At 41.3% G+C, this 14,377-nt stretch overlaps 1 protein-coding gene across 2 annotated transcripts in view; it reads right to left on the bottom strand.

Annotated features, from left to right (window-relative positions):
- Positions 1-14,377, bottom strand: part of DOCK4 (dedicator of cytokinesis 4) — a 3,006,016-nt gene that overhangs the window by 104,069 nt on the left and 2,887,570 nt on the right. The window lies entirely within an intron of this gene.

Consider the following 14,377-nt stretch of genomic DNA (forward strand, 5'->3'; position numbering starts at 1 on the left):
ATTTAAGCAGTTAAAAGGTACACATTACATTTACTAGTACCCTCAATATGACATGGTTTAGTCCATGTGAAAAAGATTTACAGAACGTACAGTGTGAGCACTGTAGCAGTTAATAAACATTGGGTATAGAATGATGAGACCAGTCAGGCATCCCAGAAGTAGCGATGCTTACTGGTTAAGTAGGTTGTCCAACTTATCCCAACATTAGGAAACGGGCCAGTCAACCTCCATCAGCAATCGGAATTCTAGGACATATGCATGGTGAAAAATGTGAGCTAAGGATATGTTGCTGGAAAACATATGATACCTTCCTGAACTTTTGTCACATAAGATAGTGGTCATTTTTGTGAGCAAGATTCTCACATTACTGGGAAAAAGACAACTACAGACTCCAGCTGGTAAACCAATACCTATATGCTATTAATGGATCGTATATTTATTTAACAGTGAAGACGGCTGTGTGGAGATGGAGGGTTAGGCAGGACATTCTGGTGCTGCAGGTACAATGACTTTAACCTGATCCAGATGAATTAATTTAGAGATGGAAAACATAGCCAGCTCACCTAGCATCTGGTACTGCTCCCCAGTCTAGCACCCCTCAAAAAAAAAGTTTGATCTGTCTCTTCTCATTTCTCTGATATGGAGGACAGCCAGATTGTATATGTGCTCATGTCTATGTGACAAGCAAAATTGAAAAACAAGGTAATTCTTCTGTGATCTAATGCTCCTAACTTGTTTCCTAAGAAGGAGTGCACCGGGTCATCTCTGTGTCTCAGTCAGGAGCATATAAAAGGGTCTTTTAAAAAACAATAGCAAATGAGTTGTCACCTTTGTTTATGCTATCTACAACTTATAACACACACACACAAAAAGTGCTGATGCAAGTACTTCAGTCCTGACTGCAGAAGTGGTATTAGAATGTGGGCACTGCACTCTGATCAGCTGACATCTGCAGAAAACAACCCAAAACACTTTGTATCCATGGCAGCTGCCCGTTCTCCCCACCCCAGCTACACTTCTGGTACACAGCATAATGAAAAGCAACAGTGGGGACTAGAGCGCTAGACTCTAAAAACTAAACAAATATGATGTACAATAAGCACTGCTTGGCTTCATATCAGTTTTTTGCTTTTTTCTTTTTTTAACTTTTGTTGATCAGGTTACAGGTATTCATGTTACTTGGGAAAATCTGGCCAGTGCATCAGGGAACTTCCCATACTCTTTTTAATAGGTGTTGTGGGATCTTTTACATCCACCTGAGCTATCACCAACTCAAGCAAATGGGACCTCAGTTTCACATTTCATGCAAAGGGTGAGGTTGACTCATATGCAGTCATCTCCCAAGCAAATGATAATTATTTGAACCTATCTCTGGGGGGGGGGGGGGGTTGTATGATCCCACACCACCCTACTTCACACACACACACAGACACACACACAAAAATCATGTCACAAAGGAGTTGACCAAATGTGATTTGAACAAATGAGACTCAACCAACAATTAGTAATCTGCACTACTTTTATGAAATTATGACTTTTTAAATATATTTTAGCAGTGTCAAAGCAATAAAATGTTTCTATCTTCATGTCTAAACATCTTCAGCTTTGTGGTGTTATAAGCATTCTGAGACACTTGTATTTCTTTACTTAACAAATCCCTTCTTAAGTGTACATCAAGTACTAAAGCATCCTCTTTAAGGAATATACATGTTTGGAATGGTTTCTTACACACACACATACACACACACACACACACACACACACACACACACACACACACACAGTAGATGAGCAGCACATACCATAAGTAAAATAAACAATGAACAACAGCTCTGACTTTCTGTGCTGATTAATGTCTTCATATGACAGTTGTTGTTGTCTTTCGGCTTTTCCCGGTTAGGGGTCACCACAGCAGAACTCCGGTCTGCTAATGATTGGCAGTAGATTTTCACGAACGCTGAGGTGACAGCTCGACGTTCAACCAAGGCACGCCCATTTACGCATGTCTTTCGAACACCCACCCAACCGCGGGGAGGACATGCAAACTCCACACAGAAGGCACTCCAGCTGAGAATCGAACGGGAGAACCTTGTCTTCATATGACAGTACAGTTAGGTAAATACAATGCAATCACAGATGAGACACATTCATATCTGCAGCAGTCATTTATGCTTAATAGACAGCTGAAATCAGTGAAAATATTGGAAATGACATTGCGTGGCACCAGGGAAGACCAAAGCCTTAAGGTGATCAAAATAGGAGATAAGATAGATATAAGAACAGAGTATTTAAAAAGTGTTAAATAGTTAAATCTGGAGCATTTCTCCCTGGGCCTCCGCTGAAAACAGGCTCTGTGGAACCTAGTCGGACATTCCCGGTCAACAAATGTTAAATACATAAATAAATAAAAATAAAAATAAATAAATATAGCTGAACATAAAAAAGTACTTTTATAGTCTCATATTAAAAAAACAACTTATACAGCACAACTGAAACACAAAATAGATAGCTTCAATAAGTATACCTTACAGTTTTTCAAACAACTGCAAGTGGATTTTTACAAGGCAATAATTACAAAATTACAACTAAAGGAACATACTAATGGTCAGACAATGTAGCAAGCAACATAAAGTGAATGTATATGCATTACAAAACAGTATTTACCTAAGAGCATAACAAATCAATACTCAGCAGATATATGTGATAGCTACTAATCTATTATGTTTTTATCGCAAAAATATAAGTAAGCTATTTCACAGATCAATACTCAAGCATACATCCCATTAGTTTTCAAGAACATTAACTGCTGTAACCCCCATACTGGATATTTTTTTACTTCTGAAGTGCATATCATTATTATTTTTGAAGAAAGTAAAACACTGATAATGTCTTTTTGTAAACAGAAGTTTATTCGGTTTACTATCGTATGTCCGAAAATGCATCAGTTGACTGATCAAAATGTCGACCTGAAATGCTGAATACGGATCAGTGCTACAGCAGCCAAATTGTAACTGAATACATTGACACCTGTAGTTCAATGTATTCGACATAGCAGAAGGTGACATCAGTCACCCATGGTATGCACCCTAGCATACCATTACACTCTATGGTGAACGGTACCTGTACTTCATCATTTTGCAGGCCCCCTGCACCCCCCACACCCCCTGCAAATTATATATACCAACTCCGAGATCACACTACAGTGAGGAAATGGGTTAATTCCCTGTTCCTCACTGCACTGCGATCTCCGCTCAGAATGCTGAACTCAGACAATCGAAGCACACTACCCATTCACTGTAGTGTATTCGATGTTCCTGGTTTGGGATTATGCCTCCTGGAAAACTGAATTTCGACTACCCCATGCTTGATCGCCTGCTGTTCGGATATCGAACAGTAAACCATTTATTCCATAACCGCAGAAGGTGATGTTCTTCGTACTGATCATTGCTGCAGTAGCCTTAGTTAATTGGGTTATATCCTGCCAAGGATATATCAGCCAGCCAACTTACAAATCTTCAGGGCACATTCCACATGTCCAAACTGTTAAGCAGCTCAAGCTGAGCTGACAAAAAAGCAAGTTTGGGTGTGAACCCCTTCAGAGCTTTACTGCTGCTGAAGGGTATGCTCCTCTGTGACTTTTGAGGATAAATGCTTGTGATTTCCTTAGCTGGGCAGATAAGTTCCCTTTGGGGGAAATAACCTTTTATTTTCTTATTTTTTACTGATGTTTTATTACTTTCCTCTTTAGGAAAGTTATTTTAAAGCTAGGAGCAATGTGTCTTAATGGACTGTCTTGAGACTGTAATGTTCTTTTAAACAGAGAACTTGTTATTTCTGTCAGTTTAAAAGTAGTGTTATCTAACTGATGAACTATTTTCTGTAAAGAATCTATGTTCATTTTAAGGTTGTGGGGCTGCCATAGTGTTTGAAAGTGCTTTTTACTGTGTTTTTCTATAAAAATGTAATTTTTGTTGACTGGTAGTTTTACTGGCATTGTTGCTTGTTTTCCCCTGGGTAGAGGCACCATTTTCAGCTTGACCACAGAACAGATTCTCACTCCCAAGTCCGTCCTTCTTCCAAGGCTATGGCCACTTGTATGCTTTTAAGGAGGTTTTTTTGGCTGCTCAAAAAACATGTGATGAAAGGGGTTAGCTGATCTAAAAAAATCTCTAAGATATTTTAGCCGTCCTTTTCCAAATAGTCCAATGGATTTTATTTCTCCTCACCTGGTTTCATTAAAAAAAAAAACACAGAATAAACAGTCTCAACAGAATTCAGATAAAAGTCATTTAAAAAGTGGCAAGGAGATTCCAAAAAGAAGTCCCAAACCTCCACAAATCAAAGACACTCCAAATCTGAATGACTATTCAACAGACCTCAGGAAAACTGGGTTCTGAAAGTCATTCATCAGAGTTACATAAGCAATGGTAGGAAATTCTGGCGGTCATTCCTCAACCTGCAGATCCGATTGTTTTGTTTCCACCTGTACTTCATCACATTCTATCCCAAGAAGTGATAGAAAGTACAGTTTTGTACCTACCATAAATGTAGATGTTCGAGGAACCCATTGCTGCAGTCCTTACTATTGGGTATAGTCCGCATCCAGTCGGCCCGAATACCAGAGTATAAGGCTGACGTCGGTCAGGGCGCATTAGACTGACGTCAGTACGTCAGGGTACTAATGCGCATGACCGACGTCATATCCTCAGTCTTTTCTTGCCCCAGATGTCAGAAGACCCTAAAAAGACAAGGCCCAAAATACCTGCACCAAAAATATGTACAATATAAACAAAAATACAAGCATGTAACCTCACCTACACAACCACCCCTAAACACAGAGGGGAAGGAGGGAGGGTAAATTGGACTGCAGCAATGGGTTCCTCGAACATCTACATTTATGGTAGGTACAAAACTGTACTATGTTCTTCGTTCCCCATTGCTGCAGTCCTTACTATTGGGTAGAATCCCAAAGCAGAGGTAAGGGAGGCTGGCAAATCATAAAGAAGCAGGAGCTGACAACATGCCTTGCAAAACAGCTGTGGCAAAACCAGCCCTAGACTTAGAGTAGATGGGAAGGTGATAATGCTTAGAGAAAGTATGCACTGAACTCCAAGTAGCTGCTTCCAAAATATCCTTAGTTGCCACCCCCCTTAGAAATGCTGTTGAAGTGGCAGTAGCCCTAGTGGAATGAGGCCTAATCCCAGCTGGAATCTCCTTGCCATGATGGGAATAACAAAATGCAATGCAAAAGCCAATCCACCTAGAAATAGTTTGTTTTGACACAGGCTTGCCCTGTGAACTCAAAGCAAAAGAAACAAACAACTGCTGAGACTGCCGAAAATCCTTAGTCCTGCTTAAATAATAACGCAATTGCCTGTGTACATCTAAAGTGTGCAAAATCTTTTCCCCTTTATTTTGGGGGTCTGCATAAAAGTAGGCAAATGAATAGTTTGGTTTAAAGCCACACTAGAAACCACCTTAGGCATAAAGGAAGGATTAGTACGTAATGATACCCTATCCTTATGGAAAATCAAAATGGCTCTACTGCCATAAGGGCCTGCAACTCAGACACCCTTCTTGCAGAAGTAATAGCCAACAGAAAAGCAGTCTTCCATGACAAGTATTTCAATTCAGCAGTAGCCGCAGGCTCAAAAGGTTGTAGAGTAAGTTTTTCCAACACAAAATTGAGATCCCAAGCAGGAGTAGGAGCTCTACGTGGGGGTCTTATATTCTTTGCCCCTCTAAGAAACTGCTTGAACAAAGGATGCGAAAACAATGGTGGGTCACAATCATAGTGAGCTGAAATTGCTGCAGCATGAATTTTAATGGAAGAGAAGGACAAACCTTTGTCCAATAACTCAGTAAGGTATTGAAGAGCCACACTCAAATTAGGCTCAGAAACCTGCAAATTCTTTGCTGTACTCCAAAATAAAAATCTCTTCCATTTATCTGCGTACACTTTCCTTGTACTAGGTCTTCTAGCTTCCATAATCACATTTAAAACTTGCTGAGGAAGTTGAGACCTGCTGTGTTTCAACACAGAATATGCCAGGCTGTTAGATGAAGAGAGTGAAGCTTGACATTGAGTAGATGACCATCCTTCTGAGATAACAGATGAGGAATCAGAGGTAAAGGCCATGGAGGCTTCCTTACCAGACTCCGTAGTAGTGGGTACCAGTGTTGCCGAGGCCAATCTGGAGCTATCAAAATCATCCGTGGCCTGTCTTGTCTGGCCTTTAATAGTACCTTTGGAAGAAGAGGCAGAGGAGGAAAGGCATACACATGAAGGTTTTTCCAACTGAATGACAGAGCATCCACTTTCCAAGCTGAGTGATGAAACCCCTTTGTGCAATACTGTGGCAGCTGGTGGTTTAGTGGAGAAGCGAACAGATCTATGTCTGGAGTTCCCCATGACACTGTCAATTTTTGAAATACATGAAGATCCAGTTTCCACTCGTGGGGATCCATGATTTGTCTGCTTAACACATCTGCTAAGGAGTTCTGTGCTCCTGGCAGAAACCTTGCCTGAAGAGTTAGGTGCAAGCTTAGCGCAGTCTCCCATAAAATCATTGCTTGCCTGCATAGAGGATAAGAATGAGTACCCCCTTGCTTGTTGATGTACCACATGACAGTTGTGTTGTCTGTTAGAATCAACACCTGCCCCGGAAGAAGTAACTCCTTGAAAGCCATTAATGCAAACTGGACTGCTAACATCTCCTTCATGTTGATATGTAGATGCTGTAGTCTGGCAGGCCACTTGTCTTGTATCCACTTTCCATTTAGATGAGCTCCCCAAGCAATGTCCGAGGCATCTGTCGTTAAAATCTGACTCGCCTCTGGCTGGGTCACAGAGAGTCCCTTGTTTAGGTGACATTCCTGAGCCCACCACAAAAATTCTCTTTGAAGGCAAGGTATTATTTGAATGACAGTGTCCAAATCCTGGCAGTGCTGCGTCCATACATTTGTGAGATACCATTGTAGCTTCCTCATATGCAGTTTGGCATTGGGAAGCACCAGAATACAAGATGCCATGAACCCTAATGCTTGAAGGACTGTCCTTGCAGTCAGCACGGACTGATGAGATAGTTGATGGAAGTAAAGTGATAGACTCTTTTGTTTGTCCGGGGTTAAAAAGGCCATCTGGGCTGCTGTATTCAGTCTCACACCCAGAAAGCACATGTCTTGAGAGGGTACTAGACTGGACTTTATTTCGTTCACAGAATACCCTAGGCATCTTAGCACTGCTATGACATGTTCCAGATGCTGTAGAAGGTCTTCCTTTTCTTGAGCCAGAATCAGGCAGTCGTCCAAGTAAGGATAGATTTGAATTCCTTGAAGCCTGAAGTAAGCTATCACTGGAGCCAGAACCTTTGTGAATACTCTGGGCGCAGTAGATAAGCCAAAGGGCAATGCAGAGAACTGATAATGAGAATTTCCAGCTCGAAACCGCAGATACTTCCTGCAACTTAGTCTTATAGGCACATGAAGGTAAGCTGCCATGAGATCTAAAGTTACCATCCAGTGATCTTTGCCCAGCAGAGGTAAAAGCTGTTGTAACGTCAACATCCTGAACTTGGGAATGTCCAGAAAAGTGTTGAGGAGAGATAAATCCAAAATTGGTCTCCACGTGTTCCCCTTCTTTGGTACTAGGAACAGGCGAGAATAAAATCCTAGGCCCCTTTCTGATACAGGGACTGGCTGAATGGCCCCCATCTGGAGTAACTGAGAAACTTGCTTGTGAGCCTCTTTTCTTTGTGGAGGAGGAACGTCTGGCATGCCCTTGAAAGGGGGCATTGTGTGGAAATAAAATCTGTAACCGTGGTGAATGATATCCAACACCCATTTGTCCTGAGTAATTAAATCCCAATTTCCTTTGAAAAGAGACAGTCTTCCTCCCAAAGGGGCTGCCAGACGAAAATCTACTGGCAGCTGAAAAGACAGGTCATTGGGTCTGTTTACGAAAGGACTGACCCCTGCCCTCACCAGAAGTCTGAGCAGGTGAACTCCCTGTTCTAGGCCTGAAAGAACCTTGAGCCCTGCCCCTACCACGTCTAGACCTACCCCTAGACTGGGAATCATAAGCAGGATATGTCCACCCCTTAGCAGGCCAATTTCTACTAAACTTCGGTGGTTGCACCTGCAAAAAATCTTTAACAGTTTGCATAGACTTAGCTTTGTCCTCCATTTTCTTTAAAACTGCTTCCACAGGCGAACCAAACAACACATCAGACTGTAAAGGAGCATCCAAAATCCTTGTCTTAACATGCTCAGCTAAATTCTGATCCTTCAACCAGGCATGCCTGCGAAGAACAGAACTAGTAGCAGCCACCCTCGAGGAGGCCTGTACAGCATCAAAACCACATTGCAAAGAATGCTTACCCACTTGTTCAGACACATGAACCAAATCCAGCAGCTCTTTACACTCAATACCTCCTGCCAAAGCATCCACCTTAGATTTCAATTGTGAAAGGAGGTAATTCTGATATTTTAGCATGTGAAACTGACAATTCAATGCTCTCATGGCTAGAGTGGAAGAAGTATACACTTTCTTTCCCCACCTATCCAAAGCCCTTGCTTCTTTATCAGTGGGAACAGGAGTTTTAACCACAGAAGCTTTAACACCTTTAGGCCCTTGAGAAATAGTTTCTGGGTCCGCCCTAGGACTCTTAAACAAATACTTATGAGCTTCGGGCACCCTATAATACCTATCAGGCTTAACAGGAGCAGGAGGCAAAGAGTCAGGGTTCAGGGAAGCCTCTGCAAAAACATCTTCCACCACATTCAACACAGCAGGAATAGCTAAGGGCCTATGCTGGGGTAAAAACAAGAATTCCCTAAGCCTTTTCCTGGAATCAGAGTAATCCTGGCCTTCCCATTTAAAGTGCTCCCTCATGGAATGCAGAGTCTCTGAAAATGAGAAATCCTCAGGAGGAGTAGCTGTAGGAGTGGAATCATCCACATCAGAATCAGAATAAGTAGGATACTCCTGTAAGTCTTCCGCAGAAGACCCTGAAGCCTCTGAACACTGTTCAAAACTATCAAACTCCGGTTCCACCCTAGGCCTCTTATCAGGCGGGGGCATAGAACCTCTAATCATAGTAATCAAATCTTCTGCCATTTTAAGCATATGTTTCTTAGGTACAGAACCCGAAATGCTAGGAGAAGCCCCCACTGAAGCTGAACTAGGCCTACCTCTCAAAGAAGTGTTGGCAACAGAAGTAGAGGCTCTAACTACCTTGGGAAGAGAGGGAAGAACAGTCACCTGAGAAGCCCCCTCAGCCTGGCCTACCTCCTGAGAAGGCACATCCTGCAACAGTAAAGTTTCTGCCTGGGACTCCATGGAAACTCCTGGCAAAACCTCTGGCTCCACTGAGCCTTCTAAAGAACCGACGTCCGGGACTGCCGGTTCATCAACCCTAGGCTTTGCTGTTTTGTCCTTGCGCTTCTTGGACGAAGCGGGCGTCGGAGCATCCGACGGCATTTTATAATTGCAATGCTTCCCAAACACTAACCTGGCACAGTCTAACCTCCTCTTAATAGTGCGTTTGTTAAACCTAGCACAAGAGCGGCAACCAACAACGTCGTGCTCAGGCCCTAAACAAGGTATACACAAGGTATGGTAATCCCTATGAGGTATCTGTTTCCCACAAGAAATACAGTTATTCACTTTTTCTGACATCCGGTAAAATACTGAGGCAAGAAAAAACAGAAATGTTCCCCAACGGGGTACTTAGCCAACTCTGTTTCGGTCTGAAACTCCGGTTTCGGAAAGATTTCAGAACGCCAACCTGCACTCGCAAAACTGCTTCTGCATCGGACCACGCGGCAAAAAAGACTGAGGATATGACGTCGGTCATGCGCATTAGTACCCTGACGTACTGACGTCAGTCTAATGCGCCCTGACCGACGTCAGCCTTATACTCTGGTATTCGGGCCGACTGGATGCGGACTATACCCAATAGTAAGGACTGCAGCAATGGGGAACGAAGAACATCCATTTCTTCCTTCCCAGATGGTGAAGGGGATTCATTCAAGAATGTTCTTAGTCCCAAAGAAAGAAAATGCTTGGAGACCAGTTCTGGATCTTTCTTTCCTAAACCTACTTGTGATATTACCCAAATTCACAATGATGTCATTTCACAATGCATTGCTTCTCTTTCCGCTTTCAAGTTTTCAGGTAACACTGGACTTAAAAGATGCTTTTCATCACATTCCTATTCATCCAGACTACAGGTGTTTCTTAAGGGTTTTGTGTGTCTGGATCATATTATCAGTTCTCTGGCTTACACTTTGGATGATCCACTGCACCAAGAGTGTTCAAAAAATGTCTAGCTCCAGTTACAGTTCATTGTAGGCTACAGGGTATCCACAGTTTGCCATATTTAGATGACTTGTGCATCTTTGCAGATAAAGTGCCAGGAATCTCTCTTTTGGGAAAGAGATCTCTTGTAAAACCTGGGATTCCAAGAGAGCATTCATAAGTCTTTCTTGACTCCCTCACACAGTATTCATGGGATGTTAACTAGACACCTCCGTTCAAAGAACATTTCTTCATAGGAACAACAGATGTTTATTTAGATCTATTTCTAACATTTTCCACTCAGACTTCAGTCACTGCAAAGGAATATATCATGATTTGGGGTCTCATGGCATCTATGATTCACATTATACCCTTGGCAAGATTCCACATGAGAAAGATACAGTCGTATCTGAAATCTCTTAAGTCCCAGCATCAGTATCATTTTTCTTTTTCAAATCTCAGTACTGGGGTTTGTCAGAAGACATATCACTTGGTGGAGACAACAGATATCCTTAAATCAAGGTCTCTCCTTCTCCCTCCCTGCCCCAAAGAAGTCATTTACCACAGATGCTTCAGACCTTGCTTGGGTAGCAGTTTCCAGAGAGATAAAAGTGGAGGGGGTATGGGACACCAAGGACAGATGCAATCTAATTATGCTATCATAATTTGGAAATGCTCTCGGTCAAGTAACGTATCATCAAAAGTATACTTTCAAACAGGTGGAAAATTGCAACCTACCGTACCGAAGCTTGAATATCGAGGTTCAAGATTGGGACTGAAAAATGTTTTCATTTTTGCCATTAGTTTTTGACGACATGATGACTCGACCAAGTGTATTTCTCACTTGTGATAATAAACCTATATATATATATATATATATATATATATATACACACACACATACACACACACACACACACACACACACACACACACACACACACTAATCTGATGAAAGAGTTATGCTCTTATTTCTTGTATAAAAAAATGCATCATTCCTACGTTTTTTCACTGTGCACTTTACGTTTTTTTCACTGTGCACTTTAAGGAGGTTAATTGGTGCTAAATATTGGATAAATTAGCGGGGGTTCATTTTTTCAAGTTAAATGAAATTTTGACGGCGAATGGTTGAGGTACTGGATTGATTATTGTTGGATTAAATCGTAAACAACTGCTGCTGGGTGCATTGCTTTTTTTTTTTTTCATTTTATTTTGGTTTAGTGTACTCAGTGCAAGTTGTCCTGGAAGACAGATGCATTTTCTTTTCTTTGGACAGGAATGTTTCTGTATGCCTTTCCACCCTTTCCACTAATATACAGGTTACTTCTGAAGATATCGCCCAAGATCATTGTGGTGATTCCCTTCTTGCTGAGACAACTGTGGTTCTTCTTTTGGAAAAGACCAGTGGCAACTACCCCATGCTTCTCACAGAATCTCACACAAGAACAGGGGAGTTAGATACACCCTGACATCAATCATCTTCACTTGACTTCCTGGATGACAGGGTCTTTTAGGCATCTGATTTCTGAGTACGTGCAGCAGGTACTAACAAAGCCTGCTTCTAGAAAGTTCTAGATTAGCAAATGGAAAAGGTTTTCTGTTTGGTACCAACAACATAACCATCACCCATTCAGGGCTGGTTGATCTCTGGTTTTACAATATTTGTATGAACTACTATCTTGTGACCTTTCTTATTCCTCTATCAAAGTTCATTTATCAGCCATTTCAGCATATCTGCCAATGGAAAAACCTCAGTCAAGGTTGTCATGTGTAAAAATGTTCTTTAAAGTAGTTTTGTACATGCGGCCTCCAAGTTAACCGGTGGTCCCTCTATGGTATCTTAATTTTGTTATACAGAAACATTTGCTTCATTTGAACCAGCTGATCTGGCTGACATGAGGTCCTTGACATGGAAAACAGTTTTACTGACCTCTGCAAGAAGAGCCTCTGAAATGCAAGCTCTTGTGGTGAGTCAGCCCTATGTCACTTCCCACAAGTGCAGTGTTTCTTTGAGTACTAATCCTTCTTTTATGCCTAAAGTCATATTTGAGTTTACTTTAAGTCAAACTATCTATCTCCCCATTTTCTTTCCTGAAATAAATGAGGGAAAAAGGATACTCCATACCTTGGCTGTCCAAAGACAACTCGTGTGTTATCTTGACAGAACTAAATCTTTCAGATCATCAGATCAATTGTTCTTTTCTTGTGAAGATAAGAAGAGGAGACAACTGGTGTCAAAACAGACTATATCCAAATAGTTGTCTAGGTTTATTACCTTTTATTATACTCACCAAAACAAAACTATTCCAGGCAGGGTCAAGGCCCACTCTACAAAGACTTCTTCTATGGCTTTTTGGAAAGGGTTTGATTCTAGAAGTATTCTAGAAGCTGCTACTTGGTTCTCTGTACATACTTTTACAAAGCACTATAAGTTGGATTCCTTCTCCAGGTCTAGTTCATGCTTTGATAGGACAACTGTGCAGAGGCCCCTGGACCCTTCTCCTTTCACATCTCAAATACAGTTAGCTATGGTAATGTACCTACACAGCTAAGGCTACTGCAGTTGTGTAAGCTGAACTTACCATAACAGTAGATGTTCGAATGATGACTGCTGCAGTAATCACTCCTTCCCTCCATCCCCCTTGTTTTTTTGTGTGTTTTCTACGTTAGGGTGTGGACATTTGTTTTTTGTTATTCCTGGCTTTGTTCTTTCAGGTCTCAGCATCCCACTCTCTGCTAGCAGGAAAGCTTTGAAAGGCTTTGTGCCCAAACTTGTCTTTTAGTCAGCTCAAGTCGAGCTACTTGATAGTTTGGGCATGTGGAAGGTGCCTTGAAGCTTTGGAAGTTGGCCATTCTTACTTGTAGTATAACATTACCCTAATCAAGTGGCAACTACCACAGTTGTCCATTCCAAGCATATTTTTTTTAAATAAAATCAGACCAGACACCTTCTTATTGCCCAGAAAAAAATTATATTTAAGAAACCACTAAGACACAAAATATAGGGACAATATTTAAAGCCTTTCTGAATACTATGATTTTTCTAATAAAGAAATGATGTATCTTTCCAATCTGTTTCAGGTGTCTTCAAAAGAAAAGGCTGTAAAACACAATACCACAGTTGATAATGAGGCAAATAAATGGCATAATAAAATGATACAGTGATCTCATCACTCTGGCCAGGCTGCCCTTCAGAATTAAATGTGCAAGTGAGTATCTTTTTCTGACTTTGAAAGATATACATCAGTCAAAGTTTAAATTATTCTCTATCACTATCCATAGATCTTTAATGATGGTGTGTTTTTTAATGACTTAATCATTTACTTTGAAATTATATGTCCTTTTTCACATCATTTTTGCCTCAGTGTTTGCTAACCATCAAGCATCTTCTTAATGGTCTTGAGTCCATTGATTCCTCTCTACTGGGAAGTTCCTAACATGACAAACAGAAGCTGGGGCAGTCATATAGGCAGCCAAGAGCGTTGTTACACTCCTCACTGGCATACATGCAATAAGGACATTATTTGCATTCATTGTCAGTACTAGTAGGGGCATGTGCCCATCCCAACCACCCCCCCCCTCTGTACAACTACGTCCCCCTGAGTGCCCTGGTCACTGGAATACACACACACACACACACACACACACACACACACACACACACACACACACACACACACACACACAAAAATAACTTCAATGTCTGGTCTTACCTCAATCATGAATTGTGTGCCCCACCTGTGGTCCCTGCAGCTAGCTGGCCTGGAAGTAGAAAAAAATTATTTAAAACCTCTCCCACAAAAATACTTTTAAATTCTCAGCCATGCTGATAACAGAGCTGGAACAACCATAAATGAAGGCATTCTTTTTGCAATGGCTGGCCGATCCTCAGTTCTGTTGATTTCTTTCAGAATTATGCTTTCAAATGTTGTTTGATGAACACACTGCCTTTTTTCTATAGTTAAGTTGTAATATCCTTAAATATGGTAAGTATTTCTGAAGGATGGGTCATAACATAATATTTCTGGCATAATTAAAATGATCTGTAACTTAGCTAAGATGCTTTGCTCATGTTAT

The sequence above is a fragment of the Protopterus annectens genome, chromosome 11.part0 (genome assembly GCF_019279795.1).
Source record: "Protopterus annectens isolate FY-2018-M chromosome 11.part0, PAN1.0, whole genome shotgun sequence".
Classification (NCBI taxonomy): Eukaryota; Metazoa; Chordata; order Ceratodontiformes; family Protopteridae; genus Protopterus; species Protopterus annectens.